General features: G+C 38.1%; 2 long non-coding RNA genes across 3 annotated transcripts; one reads left to right on the top strand and one right to left on the bottom strand.

Moving 5' to 3' along the window:
- Window positions 1-440: 440 nt before the first annotated feature.
- On the bottom strand, window positions 441-4,419 carry LOC138950548 (uncharacterized). Its single transcript, XR_011450717.1, has 4 exons — window positions 4,289-4,419; window positions 3,795-3,932; window positions 2,963-3,121; window positions 441-1,619 (listed from the first exon to the last, which is right to left on the bottom strand). It is a non-coding gene; the product is annotated as an uncharacterized lncRNA (long non-coding RNA).
- Window positions 4,420-13,071: 8,652 nt separating this feature from the next.
- On the top strand, window positions 13,072-17,207 carry LOC138950559 (uncharacterized). Of its 2 annotated transcripts, XR_011450721.1 has the most exons (4): window positions 13,072-13,447; window positions 13,908-14,007; window positions 14,820-14,957; window positions 15,720-17,207. It is a non-coding gene; the product is annotated as an uncharacterized lncRNA (long non-coding RNA). The 2 variants fall into 2 exon arrangements; XR_011450720.1 differs by having other exon boundaries at window positions 13,072-14,007.
- Window positions 17,208-19,579: the final 2,372 nt, after the last annotated feature.

Genomic DNA, 19,579 nt, shown 5'->3' on the forward strand with positions numbered 1-19,579 from the left:
TGCAAACATAAAAATAACCAAAATAAAACCAAAATCAAACCATAATATAACGGTTAGATTAACGTTATTTTAACGTTTTTTAAACGTTTATTGCTAACGTAAAAATAACCAAAATAAAACCAAAAAGAAACGTTTTATTAACGTTTATTTAACGTTTTTTTAACGTTTTTTGCTAACATAAAAATAACCAAAATAAAACGTTTTATTAACGTTTATTTAACGTTTTTTTAACTTTAGCATGCAAACATAAAATTAACCAAAACAAAACCATAATCAAACGTTCTCATGCAAACGTTAAATTAACGTTCACATGCAAACGTTAAATTAACGTTCACATGCAAACGTTAAATTAACGTTAACATGCAAACGTTAAATTTACGTTCTCCTGAAAACATTAAAATAACATTTGCAAATACAAATTTGAATTAATGCACAGAAAATTCAAGATCACAAATTTTATTTCAAATTTAAATTGTTGAGGTCTTTACCAATTCAATAAGTGAATACTAATTTGATAACAGTAACACTTTTAAAATGTTGAACAATGCATACTAAATTCCTTCAATTGCTAAAACATGAAAATGTGAACTAAAAAAATATTACAACACATTTTTCAGTCTCAGTAAAATACCACAGCATAGTATTATCAATCGGGCAGACAAAAATTATGTGTGGACTTAATCTCATTGAAGCAACGCTACATTGACTAGTTTGAACTTGATAAAAAAAATCATCAGAAGGCGATAACAGGATCAGCAATTAAGAATTTCAATCACAATGCGATGGTATGGGTTCATCAAGGTAAATACCATAGGGCTGTGCAAACTCATTATCGACAGCGATCACTGTTAATGACAAAATCAGAGATGAAAACAATACAAAGTATTTGCACAATCAGTAATACAAGCAAGTCAGTAGCACAAAATATGAGAAACAAAGGGATGTAAGCGCTTTTAATGCATACACGTGTGACAAGCATGTAAAGTCTCTTGTTCATTCCAAAGCGTGTTATTCTCACAGGTGCCAAGAAAATTGCTTCCACATAATCTCACTTACTCTTGTTGCACATGTCATATAACAGAGCAATTACTTCCCTTTGTTTCTCAGATCTTAAAAAAGCGCTCTGCTTCATTTCATTAAGATTCTTGCTATCACAAAAGATATTAACATATTTTGTGGAGTAGCTAGATGAAAAACAATCATCGATGAATAAAAATTAACAAGCAGCAAGACTGCATGTTTTCTGCACCACTTTGCTAAACATGTGTGTGCACAGTGAATATTTGTTTATGAACTGTTGGTGTTAGTCCTGAATGATGGCACCCATGTAAATGAGGCTTGATGCCGGGCTGCTTTGCAAACACAGCATTCAGAAGCTGTGGGTCAGCAAAGGTGTTGAATCTTGTTAATGAGATGGCGCGCAATGATGTCCTGTAGCACTAGCAGCTGCCTGCACTCGCTCTTTGACGCTGGTCAAACTTCTGGTCGTAGGTGAAGTCCACCTCACAGAATATGATGATGGTAATGGTGAGGGAGTTCAACTTAACATTGTGTGAACTATGTGGCCAGGCCCAGCTCCCTGACTTTGAAGTGATCATAATCTTATGCAGGATACCAACCTGGGATAGAGAAGGAAAAATGGTTCTTAGTCAATGGCTGGGATTACAAACTAAATCACACACACACACACACACACACACACACACACACACACTAACAGACACATACACTAACAAAAACATACACTTACAAACACACATACACACACATTAGCAGTAACAAACACATACAATACATGTACTAAGAAACACACCCATGTATACACACATACACACATACACACACACACACAGACACACAGGTGCGCATACACACACACACACAGGCGCAAGTCCACATATATGCAAAATCAAAAGTCTCAGCCCAATTTGTAACAAGAGAGAAAGAGAGAGAGAGAGTGTGTGTGTGTGTGTGTGTGTGTGTGTGTGTGTGTGTGTGTGTGTGTATGTTGCAAGCATTACACAACTGATATTGAAATTAAGCACCACAAGAAAAAACAAGTCGCGTAAGGCGAAAATACATTTAGTCAAGTAGCTGTCGAACTCACAGAATGAAACTGAACGCAACGCAACGCAGCAAGACCGTCTACTCGTAGCATCGTCAGTCCACCGCTCACGGCAAAGGCAGTGAAATTGACAAGAAGAGCGGTTTAGTAGTTGCGCTGAGGAGGATAGCACGCTTTTCTTTACCTCTCTTCGTTTTAAATTTCTGAGCGTGTTTTTAATCCAAACATATCATATCTATATATTTTTGGAATCAGGAACCGACAAGGAATAAGATGAAAGTGTTTTTAAATTGATTTCGAAAATTTAATTTTCATATTAATTGTTATATATATTTAATTTTCAGAGCTTGTTTTTAATCCAAATATAACATATTTATATGTCTTTGGAATCAGCAAATGTTGGAGAATAAAATGAACGTAAATTTGGATCGTTTTATAAAAAAAATTTTTTTTAACAATTTTTCTGATTTTTAATGACCAAAGTCATTAATTAATTTTTAAGCCACCAAGCTGAAATGCAATACCGAAGTCCGGGCTTCGTCGAATATTACTTGACAAAAATGTCAACCAATTTGGTTCAAAAATGAGGGCGTGACAGTGCCGCCTCAACTTTCACGAAAAGCCGGATATGACGTCATCAAAGACATTTATAAAAAAAAAATGAAAAAAACGTATGGGGATATCATTCCCAGGAACTCTCATGTCAAATTTCATAAAGATCGGTCCAGTAGTTTAGTCTGAATCGCTCTACACACACACACACAGACAGACAGACAGACAGACACACACACACATACACCACGACCCTCGTCTCGATTCCCCCCTCTATGTTAAAACATTTAGTCAAAACTTGACTAAATGTAAAAAAGACGACACTGAGTTAAACAATTCACTTACTGGTCAACAGTGTGAACTTTCAGCACAGACAATGGAAACTTCGATGTTTTTTCCCCCTTCTGATTGAATGACTTTGGTACAATCATCTGTCATCAATGAACTCATCATTCTTCCCACCAGTCCAGACACCTTCCCACCAATTGTAGACTTGTTTGTTATCTGAGCGAATAAAAGTCAATATAAATACATGTCATGTGCACAGGAATGAGAACAAGGATTCTCAGTTAGGCAAAAAAAAATAAAAAATAGGTGTGGTTACGGTAACATAGCCAAAATAAAATAGGGTAGGAAGGTAGGCAATCACTTTTTTTTTTTAAACTTTTTTTCTAACGTGTACAAATTAAATCTAGTTGACAGGGAAATAAGTGTGCGACTCGGGCGCTTTCGCTTTCATTGTGTTTTCTGCATTCGTTTATTTGGGTTTTTTTTGGTTGTTTTTTGACAAATGTAATAAAAAGTTATAGGGTCGGCCCAAGGACTACTAAAGAGAAGGACTGGCACAGCTCAGCTTCAGTGCATTTAGCGAAGGCCACCGCTCGCGGGCTGTGTCTCTTTAGTAGTCCTTGGGTCGGCCCAAAAAAATAGGGTAGGTCGGGTTACCGTAACCACACCTTTTTTTTTTTAGGCCTTATCACAAAAACAAAAACAAACAAGCACAGAATGACAACATGTTTTCCTAAATGTTATTAAACTTAAAGACAGAAAAGTTCATCATACCAGTCCATCACTGAAACAGAAACGGTTGATATATGAATTTATATGAGTGTGTGTGGGTGGGTGGGTTGTGGGTCTGTTGCAAGCAATAATTATACATGTACCAAATTGTACTCACTGTTTTCAAAGCTGATAATTGTAAACCTTGATGGGTTGTCCCCTTCCAACTGCATGCTTTGGTACAGCCATCCTTCAGACTGTGGCCCCCTCCCATTGCCCCCTCTCTCTCTCCGATTGTAGACAGGATTTTTTTCATCTGAAAGAAATAATGTCCAATTAATACGAATTTGCACAAAGGACTGGAAACAGAATTGAAAGTAATTCTGATTTAACCAACAAATTTACAAAAGCACATTGATAGATTATTTTCCCTAATATGTTCCAACAGACAGTTGAGTAATTACAGGTCACCAGAAAGGTCCACCACTGAAACAGGTACAGTTCAAATTGGAGTTTGTGTGTACATGTGGAAAGGGGGGTGGGATGGGGGATGTGTGTGTACATGATGTGTGTGTGTGTGTTTTGCAAGCATTACACAACTGATTATATAATAATTACACAACAAATTGTTCTGTCAGTTACATTGAAAACTCATTTAAAAAACCCACTTACTGTTTTCCAATGCAAACCTTCAGCTTGTTGAAGAATGGAAATTGGTTTTGCCTTTTCCCATCCAAATGCGATGAACGGCCATGCCATCAAGCAGCTCACTTTTCTTTTGACCAGTTAAGACACCTCCCCACCAAATGCAGACAGTTTTTTTGTGGTATAAATCTGAAAGAATAAAAGCTATTTATTTATATGCACAACAGAATCATAAAATTAAAAGGATTCTTAGTTAAAATCACAATTTCAGGCAACAACAACAATAAAGAAAAACAGCAAACACCTAAACACACACACGGTGACACACACACAGTGACACACACACACACACCTAAGAAACAAAGCAAACTTTTTAGTCTCATCAGTCATGTATTCCAAGAGATAAAAAATACATCCGATCTAGTCTCAATAATTAGCAAATCTATCTTCCAAGTTCCATAGCATAGGCAATACGAATACTCACTCAAAGTTTGTAAAAATCTTGAAACCAGTCCAGTTATGTCTTGCGCCTTCGGTCTTAGTATTGGACTGTCCAGTCTGGTTCGTTTCTGTTGGTGTATCATAGTGCTCTTGCAAAGTTCTGCCAGTGCCAGTTTCCAATCTTCCTCATCAGCACAACTTGCCGTTACGTCCTTCGATAACTAGAAACGAAAATTCTGAGTGACCTCCCTTGATCGCCAAGGGACATTACTCTCAGTCTCAAACTTTTCACTGTGGAACTGGAATCGAAATTAAAAAAAGTTTCTGTAACAGTTTTTAACACGCTAGCAACTTCAAAGTCAGTGTGACTGCGGATACATGTATAAGATAACATGCTACACTTCAGCATATCAGGAATACACACTACAGATCTTGTGACGCTGAGGCGAATGGCAAATGGAACTTTCAGCACTGAAGAAATTCAGGTAATGTTGATTGTTGTGATTCATAGTTCACGATCCGTTGGCATTGTGATTGTTGATTTATTTTTCATACGAGTCACAAATATCAAAGCAATATCATGCATAACGATTGGAAAGGTGGATTTCTCTTTCTTTCTTTCCTGCCTTCTGTCTCTTTCTTTCTCTGTTTCAGTCTCTCTCTGTGTCTTTCTGTCTCCAGACTCTGTTACTGAGCTTACTCTCTCTCTCTCTCTCTCTCTCTCTCTCTCTCTCTCTCTCTCTCTCTCTCTCTCTCTTTCTCTCTCTCTCTCTCTTTCTCTCTCAATCTGAAAATTTCTCTCTCTCTCTCAATCTGATACTTTCCACACATGTGCACCCAGGGCACTACTGTTCAATCTTACAGCTTCAGGTCAAATGCATTACTGTACAGTAAATAAGAGATCTCAGGAGAGGCATGGGGAGTAATTTTCGAAAATGATCTATTCAAAGACACTTAAAACAAGGTTTGATTGACAACTGCTCTCTCCCTCCCCCCCCCCCCTCCCCCCCTCCCCCCCCCCATTCCCACTCTCTATCTTCATTAACAAGTAAAGATTTGAGTGTGTTTAGACTATTGTAATTAATGCAATTCACACATCAATGCTTTCATTGCAGGGTGGGAGGGTCGAATTACCATGAGGATGGAACAGAAAGCATTCACAGGGATGTAAACTACAAGGTACAACCCCGACATTCTGGCTGTTGAGGCCAAGTAAGTGTGTGTCACTGTGTGTGTGTGTGTGTGTGTGTGTGTGTGTTTGCAGGTAAAATCCTTGTTTAACGCTAAGATGAATGTTCCAGCAGTCATATTATTATATAACAGAAAATCATATTTGAGAGAAGGCAGTGTTACTGTCAGGCCTCAGCATAGGGTCATTGATACATGTATGTAATTCTTGGCTGGTCGGCCATCACATCATTTCGACATGTAGGAGGTCTTCTGACAGAACAATTTGTTGTAGCTGGGACATCTTTACCTATACATATTTTTAGTCAAGGTCCAACTGACATTCCATTGTCTTAGTCTGGGGAACATTTTTGGGAAGGTGTTCTGTGTGTGTGTAGGTGGGGTGGGGGTGGACGGGTGGGTAGGGCTGTTGTCCGTGCCAGGCAGCATTGACATAGAGCATTTCATTCAAACACAGAATGATGCTATCAAAGTTAGCAAATTCACAGAAGTAAATTCAACAATATTGGCATAATGCAAAGACAATTTAAACCTTATTTACCTTCAGTTCTATGTTCAGCAAAGAACACCAACAAAGAAGACATAATTATAGTGTTTACACTGAAGTTCTCAAATAACACTGAATTCTTTATGTTTTAAGATTGTTGCATTCTTTGTCTTTGCAGGTGTCATAGCATGTGGAGCAGATCTTCAAAGTCGCCTATTGCAGACATGTCATCGTCTGCACTGGTTGTATCAACAACTTTTTCCATGGCTACTGCTGCAGATTTAACAAATATATCGTCTGCTGCAAATTCAACAACTTCTGTGTCTGTTGCTGCTGCAAACTTAACAACTTCTGTGTCTGCTCCTGCTTAAAATTCAACAATTCTTGTTGACTGGTGCTGCTGCAAAGTGAATGACTTCTTTGTTTGCTGCTGCAGATTTAACAAGTATATCGTCTGCTGCAAATTCAACAACTTTTTTGTCTGCTGCTGCTCCTGCTGCAAACTTAACAACTTCTGTGTCTGCTCCTGCTTAAAATTCAACAATTCTTGTTGTCTGGAGCTGCTGCAAAGTGAATGACTTCTTTGTGTGCTGCTGCAGATTTAACAAATATATATCGTCTGCTGTAAATTCAACAACTTCTTTGTCTGCTGCAGATACTACACATTCAACAACTTCTGTGTCTGCTCCTGCTTCAAATTCAACAATTCTTTTTATCTGCTGCTGCAAAGTGAGCGACTTCTTCCTCTGCTGGTGGTGTTGCAAATAACCTCATATTTCCTTGTCTCTTGTGGCATCATTTTGGATGTATAATATATATATATCTGCAAAGAACTTTTTAAACCCAAAAGATGGAATAGAATTGGTAAATTTCTAGGTACAGAACCTAAAAGTGTGGTATATACAGTCGAAACCGTTTATAACGAATCTCAGGGGAAAACGTTTTTTATTCGTTATAATCGATTTTCGTTATAACCGATTAGATCGGTTATAACGAAGACAAGAGGAAAACATTTGTCATAACCGGTTTCTTCACATTTTCAACGTAAAAATGGTAAAATGTTGGCAAATAAGTATTGTTTTCTGTTGCATAAGTAATCTTTTTGTCATATCATTAAAGCATTCAATGAGGTACATACATAATCGTACATGAGAGAGAGAGAGAGAGAGAGAGAGAGAGAGAGAGAGAGAGAGAGAGAGAGAGAGAGAGAGAGAGAGAGAGAGAGAGAGAGAGAGGGGGGGTATGGGGCATGCAACAGGCCTAGGGAAAGCTGGAGATTCAAGTGGAGAATTATCAACTGTTATATGTGGTCTATACAACGGTCAAATAAATGAATAATTAAGCAGAGAGATCGTTTTCAACAGAAATACCAAAGTTTGCCTGAAACAATAAACACACACACACACACACACACGTACACACACACACGTACACACACACACAAACACACACACACACACACACACACACACACATCGAATTCTGTTCTTCAACAAATCTGTTTATTAGGCCATAACCTTGTACCCAAGAATGTAACAATGAAATAAAAACAACAACAAAAACAACAACAAAAACAACAACAAAAGACCTGGTGTCTAAAAATTGATGTACAAAATAATGGCTTTGTTTTGGAGGCGGAAAAGAAAATAGACAAAAAAACAACACTTAGATGTTTACTTAAACTATCAAGCAATTTACAAATAGAAACTGGTGAAAACAATTCAAATAAATTCATTTGTAATGAATTTAATTATCCTTGTCTTTTGGAACTACATATTTATGGAAAAATGGATTCTTTTTTCAAACTAAAACTGAAGCACAAAAATAACCTGTACAACTTGACAGTGTTTACAAATGCTTAACTATCGCGACACTAGCAATCCAGTTGGATTAAAATAATAGTGTAGTTAAATAATAATCTTCCCATAAATGAACGCAAAATGAAATGGTCAAAACAGATCAGCAACGATACATTTGAATAAGGAAAATTGCGTGACTCTATAACAGAACAAACAAATTCAAGTTGCAAAAGTTATACCTTTGTTTCTGCTTTGCATTTTCGTTATAACCGGTTTGTTTTTAGTGATAACTAAGAACACCGCTGGCAGGGAAAAAATAAAATGTTTGTTATAACCAATATTCGTTATACCCGGTTTCGTTATAGTGATAACTAAGAACACCGCTGGCAGGGAAAAATAAAATGTTCGTTATAATCAATATTTAGTCGCCATCTTGTTGTATGAATTACTTCCCAAAGTTGACGTCATAAGTCATAAGTTACGAAAAAGTTGGATTTGCGTCATAGTTTCGTTCTAACCGGTTCTTTTTCTGGTCTGGGAACAAGAAAAGTTGACGTTGTAAGCAGTTTCTCGTTATAACCGGTTTCGTTATAACCAGTTTGTTTTTAGTGATAACTAAGAACAGCGCTGGCAGGGAAAAAATAAAATGTTCGTTATGACCAATATTCGTTATAACCGGTTACGTTATAAACGATTCCGACTGTATATCCAAACTCACTTCTAGAAACTTTAGAACTGATTCAACTTTTGACATTTTTATCATGGTTTTATTTTTTATTTTTTATTTTGTGGAAATATCAAGGAATGATGAATAAATGTTTACAACATATTGTCAAAACATGTTTCTAATGGTTTTATTTATTTTTCTTGTTTTGTTTTATGTTAGCATGTACACTCTTTGGCTCAAAATATGAGACCTGGCCAGTACCATCCTTGCAATGAGACAGAGATAAAAAAAAATAAAAAATCAACAGCCTGCATGCTCTCCGGATTAAGTAATACAACAAGATCATATAGCGTTAGCTGCAAAGTTAACCGTTCTCACCAAAAACCTTTTTCAAACTTTGATTTGACTTTACATGTTGGTGTTTGCTTGTCTTTTTTTAACATGGTTTTAGCTACATATATAACACTACAACAACAGCAGACAGAAAAGACTATGGGAAATGCATCTTCAAATAAGAAAAAAATTTAAAAAGCAAAATGAAAAATTAAATAAGATTATTTTCCTTATGATTCGTTTGATTATGTTTTTTGGGGGGTTCTTTTTAATGTTTGCACTCAACGTGAAAAATACGCTCAAACAGCCATTGTATTATACTTTTATTTTGGTCAAATTGATATTAGCGGTAAACGTTAAATTAACGTTAATTTAACGTTTTATTATGGTTTTATTTTGGTTGAATTAACGTTAAATGTTAACGTTAATTTAACGTTTATCTTGATGAGCAAACTAACCTAAATCTAACGTTAATTTAAGGTTAGCCATAAAACATGAAATAAACGTTAGCCATAAAACATAAAACTAACGTTAATTTAACGTTACATTATGGTAATTTTTTTTTATAATTTTTTTTTACAAATACATTTTTTTAAACGTTTGTTTTTGATATAATATGTCAATTTTATTTTTTTACATTTTTATTTTTTTTTAAATTTTTTTGTTCAAAAATTTTTTTTGGTTGCTTGTTATTGTTAATGTCAATGTTACCACCACAACAATAACAACATTTTTTTTTTTTTTTTTTTTTTTGCTTTTACTTTGAATTTGAACGGTTATGTGTCAACGTTTATTTAACGTTTTTTTAACGTTTCAGTGCAAACCGTTTTTGTTTGTGTTTTCGGGCAAACGTTAAATTAACGTTTGAAATTGGTTTGATTTTGAACGGTTATGTGCCAACGTTAATTTAACGTTATTTTAACGTTTCAATGCAAACCGTTTTATATTGGTTTTCAGGCAAACGTTAAATTAACGTTTAAAAATGGTTTGATATTGAACGGTTATGTGTAAACGTTTATTTAACGTTATTTTAACGTTTCAATGCAAACCGTTTTATATTGGTTTTCAGGCAAACGTTAAATTAACGTTTAAAAATGGTTTGATATTGAACGGTTATGTGTAAACGTTTATTTAACGTTATTTTAACGTTTCAATGCAAACCGTTTTATATTGGTTTTCAGGCAAACGTTAAATTAACGTTTAAAAAAGGTTTGCCATGAAAACGGTTTGCTTGCTAACGTTAATTTAACGTTAATTTAACGTTTGCTTTAGAACCGTTTTTCTGCTAACGTTAATTTAACGTTAATTTAACGTTTAATGCTAACCGTAAACCAAAATCTAACCATGCAAACGTTAAATTAACGTTAAATTAACGTTAGCATGCTATCAGGGTAGTGTCTGCAGTGCAAAAGACAGATAAGCTGATGGTAGATTTGCAAATGAACACAGTGCCTGTGTGTGTGTGTGTGTGTGTGTGTGTGTGTGTGTGTGTGTGTGTGTGTGTGTGTACTGTGTGTGTGTGTGTGTGTGTGTGAGGATTGCACAAGATCTCATTGAAGGACAACTGCACCAACAACAAATACACAGTCATTTTATCTGTTTGCCTTCTTTTGAAAATTATACATGGAGTTGATATGATGCGTTAGTTTTAACTGTGTGTGTGTGTGTGTGTGCGTGTGTGTGCGTGTGTGTGTGTGTGTGTGAGTGTGTTTGTGTGTGTGTTTGTGTATGTGTGTGTGTTTCTGTGTGTGTGTGTGTGTGACGGATGAGTTTGCGTTACTGTTTGTTGATTTCTTACGGGAGCCTTGAAGGCTTCGCCTCTTGTTTTCTCGTGTTATGGGGAGTAGTTTTTTTGCAAAGGGAGTACAATTTTCGTGCGAAATGTTTTAATCCGGAGTAAAAAAAATCTCGTGGGAGTAATTTTCTCGTGTTACACCGGCGCCCCCCCCCCCCCCCCCTCCCAAATCCCAACCGGCCCCCAACCAGCCCTGATTTCCTACAACCACCTCAGCGGCTCGTAACGACGAACGTCGCATGCTAAACTCATACACTTAAGGTAGTTCACTGGACCCGTTAAATATAATTTGATTTCTCCCAAAAGTTGGTTATTTTTTAAGTTCGATCTGTCTGCTATGCATTCAGCATAAAAAAAAAATATAGAGTAGTGGGTTCGTTTCGAAGCTATGAATCTCGGAAGACAGTGCCCGTTTTGAATTTTGGACCGAAAAATCGAAAAATGGGTATGTTTTGAAAACGGCCAATTACACAAACATCTGCATAGGAATAGTCATTTAAAAAATATCACCCAAAGCAGCAATGGGCAGGTAACGAAGTGCACTCGTAAACGAAAATGTTGCGCATACTCAAACTTTGTGACGTCACGTCTTTTGCCAGAGTTTATTTTAAATTTGTTCCTCATGTTGAGGTATTTTATTGCTGGTAGCCTGGAAATAAATTACGATTTGATGAGATGGGTTGTAAACGCAAGAGCGATCAAAACGGCATTAAAAAACCCCAAAAAAACCGACAGGTTGGTAGTGTTTTTAGGGGGGGTTCACTCCCTTGATTAACCCCACCCTTTGCACTATTACTGTCCAGTGTGCCTCAGAAAAATAATGTGTCACGATAATGTAAAGGGCTGTTGTCTGATCATTTGTCTCAGATATATGAGCCAACTAAATTATGTTTTTAAAAACCACTGTTACATATGACCTCTGTTAAAAGTCAAAGGTCACCGCAACTTTGAAAGGCCACAAGTCCGATTCAAATGTAATAAAAACGCCAATCAAAAGGTGGAGGTCACTTGTAAAGTTGTTTGATACAAGTGTAATAATAAAAATTAATAATCAAGGCTTGGTTTATAATTTTGCGTACTGTTATTTGTTACGGTTTGAAGGCTGGGACTTTTTGAGGGTGGAATTAAAGCAATTTTTCGCCTTATGGGCCCCTTATGCCTCGAAGGACTTCTTCTTCTTCTTCTTCTTCTTCTACGTTCGTGGGCTGAAACTCCCACGTACACTCGTGGTTTTTTTGCACGAGTGGAATTTTACGTGCATGACCGTTTTTTACCCCGCCATTTAGGCAGCCATACGCCGTTTTCGGAGGAAGCATGCTGGGTATTTTCGTGTTTCTATAACCCACCGAACTCTGACATGGATTACAGGATCTTTTTCGTGCGCACTTGGTCTTGTGCTTGCGTGTACACACGGGGGTGTTCGGACACCGAGGAGAGTCTGCACACAAAGTTGACTCTGAGAAATAAATCTCTCGCCGAACGTGGGGACAAACTCACGCTGACAGCGGCCAACTGGATACAAATCCAGCGCGCTACCGACTGAGCTACATCCCCGCCCGAAGGACTTCAATTATTGTATTATCTGCTGCCAGCGTACAGTAGAAAGAGGGCTGCATACACAAGACACTTGTTCTTAATACTACTGGCTGTTATTCTAGTTCAAACACCGGTTTTAACATGTGGTATTCTGATGCAATCACGCTGTGAGCATCACGGGTTGGGAGACACTCTCTTACCTGCTACCGGAGCTTCAATGTTAGCTTTGGTGATTATTACGATGTCACTGGCAAAGAGAACGGCTTTGTACCGATTTCATTAGATGCCCACGTGTTTTTGACCTCGTGGTTGGGAGGCGTGTCGCATTGTTTTTATTTCTGGCGGTGTCGTCATTTTCTGACGTCATTCACTTACGCTGCCTGAAAAATGTGACGTTTGTTCTATTTGCGTCATTCGAATGTTCGACGTGTTCTTCTTCTTCTGCGTTCCCTGTTCGATGTGTTCGAATTCCCAGCCTGCCAGGAAAAAATGGCGACACAACTCAGTGTTTTCCCTTTGTGTATGAAGAGTAATATCCCTGTCTCCATTTGACCTGCCTTAAAGTGTGTCTAAACCCTGCAAGTACAGGTTTGAGTGTGTGTAGAGGGGTTCCAGTTACGACATTTTTCTGCACCTTAACCGCTCTGCGCTCAGCCGTTCGCCAACTGGCATGCGTACTAAATTTGCTCATCCGGACTTTGCCGAGAAAACCCGAGAACTCCCGACGCGCCAGCCAAGTGCCTGTGACGTAGACATGGGAAGAGAGCACAATGGACGACTGTCGACAGTCAGTCGTGGCGCACAAAACGTGGTGAACCACAATCGTGTTGTACCATATAATTATGTTTGAACCTCGGGCACGAGAAAATGAAAGGAACGTGGAGGAAAATCATCTTTCTGACAACAGCAGCATGATTAATCGCCTTGGGAACACAGACTGGTGAGTAACGAAGTCACGTTTTATTTTGGGTACAAGCAACCGAGAAAAGGACATTCTGACAGGATGTGTCAAGCTTGGAGTCTAGATCTAGATCTGAACTGTGACATGAGTACCGTTTGTGTGGGTGTTTGTGCACTAGGCTATGCTAACTTGGTTTTTCAGTCTGTCTCCAGAGCTAGTGTCTATTTTGGACATGACCTGGTTATATGCAAGAAATTCACTAGGCCTCCAGAATGAACATTTTATAGAAGCAAACTCACGAAGATCGACACGCACGAGCTTTTGACGAATGCGAATCTGGCAGTCCCTAGTGTTTACATTTTGAGTTGGCAAGTTACATTTTTAGAACTAATGTTATTATTTCTTTCTGATGAAATCTAAGAATACTTCCAACATGTGTGCATTCGCAACACTCGGCGGAAGGATAGAAACGAGTGAAGATTGTTTGTGATACTTTCAGGTCTGAATGTGCCAACTGTGTGGAGATGGAGAAAGTGGAGGAATGCAACTGCTGCACAGAGTCTACTAAAATTATGAAGAAGCTGAACTGTCCCAGGCAGGTATGTATTACTTTTTACTTGGCATTAGTTAAATTACTTTTTTTTTCAATGAAAAGAGCAAAGGAAAAGTGTGACTATTTTGCAACATAGATGCAGAGGTTATTCATTACTATAAATAGTCTGTAAAGCCTTAACTTCATAATGTCTGTTAGAAGTTTAGTTCTTACACTGCTCCCATGGGGTCGCCTTCACGCGGCGGGAGTGTTTCCACTAAGCTTCCCCACCCCTTTACTTCTCTTCTTTTGTCTTATTTCTGCCTTACCAGTCCTTTCACCTATATTTCCTTCCAAGAAAACTCTCCCTACTATTCCCTGCAGTTTTCCGATTCCTTTCTTGTTGTCTTATTTCTACCTGACTGGATCCATCACCTTTATTTCACTTACCAAAAGTCTTCTTTTCCACATCCTTATTTCTCTGCCCCCCGCATGTCGTAAGAGGCGACTAGCGGATTCTGTTTCTCCTTTTACCCTTGTTAAGTGTTTCTTGTATAGAATATAGTCAATGTTTGTAAAGATTTTAGTCAAGCAGTACGTAAGAAATGTTAAGTCCTTTGTACTGGAAACTGACTTGCATTCTCCCAGTAAGGTCATATATTGTACTACGTTGCAAGCCCCTGGAACAATTTTTTGATTCGTGCTTTTGTGAACAAGAAACAATTAACAAGTGGCTCTATCCCATCTCCCCCCTTTCCCCGTCGCGATATAACCTTGAATGGTTGAAAACGACGTTAAACACCAAATAAAGAAAGACAGAAGTTCTTACACTAATTTCATAGTTAACCATAAGTTATAACAATACTGTTATGTTTGCAGACCTCCCGAAAAAATTGGCATTACATGCATCACGCAGCTCCCATAATTTGAAAGCGTCTGCCTAAACACGGATATGCTGGAGACGGCATATTACCAGTACCGGGAGGAGCATGGGTTTTTACAGACTACTCTTAAGGAGTAAGTGACACACCTATCTTTCTTTACCAAGCATGTGCTTGTCACATCATCGTGATGTGTTGGCAGATACTTCTAGGTCTGTTCCACATGACAAATGTACCCCGTACACCCATCCATTCACACACCTGAAGAAGAAGGTGACAGAAGATTTTTTTTAATTTGCAGGTTTAAAGCAATCCTTGTTTTTCATGTCTTAAAAACTTTTTCTTCTCACAAAGTTGAAAGTTGGTCCATTAAAAAAAACCCATTAAATTAAAAGATAAGACATACAAGTGCACACATAGTATTTCCTCTTCTTGTCGATCACGCGTCTATATTGTGATGTGTTTGACATGGTATGATGCATATAATATATTATATACAAACCAGTAAATATTATTTTGTTATCCTCGGATCTCTCCACACTGAAGTCCAGAAGTGAATAATAGATTCATAGTTTATACACTTTGTGTGAAACAAGATCAACATAATGCTGGAAAGAAACACATTTTGGAAAGTACATTTTAAACATAAATAACTAGGTAAAATGAAAGATTTACATGGATCTTGTCATACTGTCACACACACACACACACACACACACACACACACACACACACACACACACACACACACACACAGCCAGCCAGCCATGAAACAAGCCATTCTATCAATTCACGAAAAATAAGTGTTCTTCCCCCCACTTTCCACACCTTTTGTAGGAACACCCTGCCGGACTATGCAACACACACTTATGTCACAGATTTTGTGATTATTTTTCAGGAAGTACCGCTACATAGGATTCTGACAGCTTGTGAGGTGGTGCCATGGTGTGCTAGGGAGGAAAATCAGGATACCTTTACCTTCATGTGGAGTACGGGCCATCAGATATGCATTTCCGTCTGATGTACTACAGAGGTTTTGAGTGGTCTGAGCTTGAATGAAAATGGTAACATGAAAATGTATTTATAATCTATTGCATCACTTATGAAATAAAAGAGTAAAATCTGTAATTCCTTGCAAGTGCATTTTGTTCAGTATTGTCGTTGGTGTCAACATCAGCGGGGAAAAGTGGGATCAGTTTGGTTATCTTGTACTGTATGGTGCTGCAGCTTCTTATCGGTATGGGGGGGGGGGGGGGGGGTGATATGCAGCGGCCCAAAAGTCAGGTTTGTCACAAAATTCCTCTGGGAAGGAAGCTTCAAAGGCACCTGGATCCTTTGTCAGCTTCTCAAACAGACGTTGAAGCAATCTTGACACGTGACCTGTAAATGTAACAGTGGATAGCTCAGGATGAGATAGTCGTGAAAAGGCATTATTAGCACGGAACCAAGTACAGCTTTTATGCTTGCAAAAATGCATTTTAGGAAGAATGCTGCAGTTCTAGCGAATACCCAACTGAACAAAATTAAATGTAATATTTCTCTCTCTGTCTTTTCCCTCTTCAGTTGTGTGTGTGAGTGTGTGTTTGGGTAAATTGCCAGAATTCTGGAGTATAAGAAAAGAAGAGGATTTTCATTTGTGTGTGTCTGCTAAAAACCAGCAGTCAGTAATTACCCTGCATGTAACTTACCATAAGCTCGTGGCCCTTTGCACTTCCTCACACTGTACTCTCCTTTCTTTCCTTTTGGGAATGTGATGGACAACGTGGGATTTCCTTCCTCATCAAGCGCATCACCCCTGTCCCCATTTTCATTGTAATGCAGAGTGGCAAGGAACAGCCTGAAAACAGGATACAAATTTAAATGCACTGAATTAATGACTCTCACTCTCAGTCATAATTCCACGCATTACTAAATATTAGACAGATACCTCATTCAAAATCACTCTGCACCCCCCCCCCCCCCCCTTCATGTGTATTTATTGTATAATTCTCATTAATAGATCTTATCCAAAAAAAAGCATAACTGAATGTGTAAATTGTAATATTGTTTGTTCATCTAGTAGTTGCCTCCCTTCAAATTTATTTTTGAACAATTCCAAGAATACAATTTTAACTATAACTCAATGTCATACATAAAACAAGGAAGATAAATTGTGTAGAGATCTCAATTCCTTATTTTCAATTTTTTTTTTAAAGGATATCACTATGCAATGTCATTAACAATTGCATCAAAATTATCTCCCTTGATCTCTCTTGCACAAGACATTTGTTTCAACTACATGTACATGTATTTGTTTGTTAGATTTGGGAGATTTTACAGGAATGAATCTAACAATCAATGACCTAGATATTTCTACATTGTAAAAAAAAATCTGCTGGAGGTATGATGTGTGTTTTGAGTGTGATTGTGTGTGTGTGTATATGTGAATGTGACTGTTTGCGTGTGAATGTGTGTGTGTGTGTGTCCGTCCGTCTATGTGTCAATCTGGATCAAAGTGTATGTGCATGTCTATGCGTATGTGTGGTGTATGTGTCTGTCCGTCTGTCTCTGTGATTCTGGATCAAAGAAAGTGAATATGCATGTCTATGGGTGTGGTTGTGTGTGTCTGTGTCTGTTTGTGTGTTTCTTTCTGTGTGTATCTCTTCGTTATTATTTTATTGGCAAGACAGAGACAGAAATCAGAAATCAGAATTTTTGAGAGTCTCAGTCTCCCTCCTACACATATTCACACGGACACACATACCTTACATAAACGATGGAGATGCAACGCACTACGTCTGCCGTTAAATTTAATCATGCACCGCCAACAGAAACATAACGATCACTTGCCTTCATCACTTTTCTTTTCCGTCGACTTTGAGTCTTTCTCCGGTTCGACACTTCTTCGTCAGCCGTCTCAACCGTCTTTTATGCAGCATTCAAATTCTTCTTCACATTGATAAACGTTAGTGGGATCCCTGACGGGACAGAATCCTCCATCAACCTCCGACTCGGACGATAACCGAGTTCGGATTCGAACAAGGGAGCTGTGAACTGTTCTGCAAATGCATCATCTGCAAAATGGTGTCCACTCGTTGGTTGTGAATAAACCGTTTCCACAAAGTCAATCCAAGCTTTCCTTCTGTGAAAGACTTGAGGGAACCCGTGAGTAAGCTTACTTATTCCCGGCATGTTTGCATGGATAGTATTGCAACCGTAAACGACGCAGAAACGATCTACTCGTGTTTGCAGAAAGTTAGATCTAGAACCATGGAGAGGGCGCTGCTTCCGCTCCCACTCCCAGTCCCATCGCTACGTCATCTGCCGACGTTTCTATTTTTAGCATCATCGTCTTGTTTCAGCTGAAGGCTGGCAGGTGCGAGCTTTTACGGACTTTTCCCACTCGCTGCGTCTGCTCCTCGCATCTTCGGGCCTTTGAAGGGGTGGGAATGGAATGCATCTGGGTGTATGTTTGCGTTGGTAATAAGGGTTTTGGGTTGAAAAATGGGGTTTAGATACACTTTAAGATGTACATATATACACTAATAATGCATACATAAATGCATTTTTGGCTCACGAAGTGTAGCCTTTGTTCTCGTAACTTTTGTCTGTCTGTGCGTGCGTATGTATGTATGTGACTAAGTGCCAAAAGGTGCGCACGAAAAGCGGACAAAGGGGCTAAAAAATAAAAGTTGACAAACACGACTGATATTGTGATTTTTGTTAAGACAACAGATGCTGGAACCCAATTACGAAAAGAAAAGATAAATTTACCCAAATGATTTTACAAATAACGATAATTTTGTTCGTTATATCATTCAAAACGGCACTGAGTCATAGCATTAAGGTTATCTCGCACGTTTTTAAAGCTAGGGCTTTGAAACTTGGCACACAACCAAAGTATAATGACCTCCAGGTATGGTGCACATCACATTAAACAACATTGAATTTCAAGGTCACAGCGAGGTTAAATTTCCTTTGCAAACTGGAAAATTGTCGTTGTCACGTCTTACATGTTTTAATACTAGATCAGTTAGACTTTACATACTTCACATACTTTCAGCATTTTTATAAAACCTCATTAAAAGTGACCTGCTGGTTAATCTTTGTCAAAGTTCAAGGTCACAGCGGGGTCACATCTGGTCCAAATGTGGAATATTTTCAATTTATTCAGCGCGTTTATAGCACGAGCTTTGAAAATACACACAGTTCTAGTGTATAATGTTCACACACGATTAAAGTCTGGTTAAAAAAGTCAAGGTCACAGCAGGGTCGCGTTGAGGTCAAACATATACATTTTTCAATGAGGTTTTCTCATATGTTTTTGAAGCTAGGGCCTTGAAACTTGGCACACTACGCAAGTTAAATTAAACCTCATCAAATTCCAAGGTCACAGTAAGGTTAAAGATCCTTTAAGGATATTTTCTAAAAAAGGTGACCGCCTGGTTAATGTTTGTCAAATTTCAAGGTCACAGCAGTGCCATCTGGCTTAAACTTTGAAAAATTGTCAATTTCTTCAACTAGTTTTATAGTGTTTGAAGTCATTCACACATGATGAAAGTCTGGTTGATAAAATCAAACGTCAAGGTCGCAGCGGGGTCGCATTGAAGTCAGACACATACAATTGTCATTTTCACGAACGCCTTTTAAGCAACACCTTTGAAACTTCACACATTCCAAAGTTTTGATGTTGTTTGGTTATAATCAAAGTGTGGTCAATTTCCATGATTGAGAGCATTCAGAGGGGTCAAGTTGAGGTCACACAAAAGAGATTAAATT

This window comes from Littorina saxatilis, linkage group LG16 (genome assembly GCF_037325665.1).
Source record: "Littorina saxatilis isolate snail1 linkage group LG16, US_GU_Lsax_2.0, whole genome shotgun sequence".
In the NCBI taxonomy this organism is placed as follows: Eukaryota; Metazoa; Mollusca; class Gastropoda; order Littorinimorpha; family Littorinidae; genus Littorina; species Littorina saxatilis.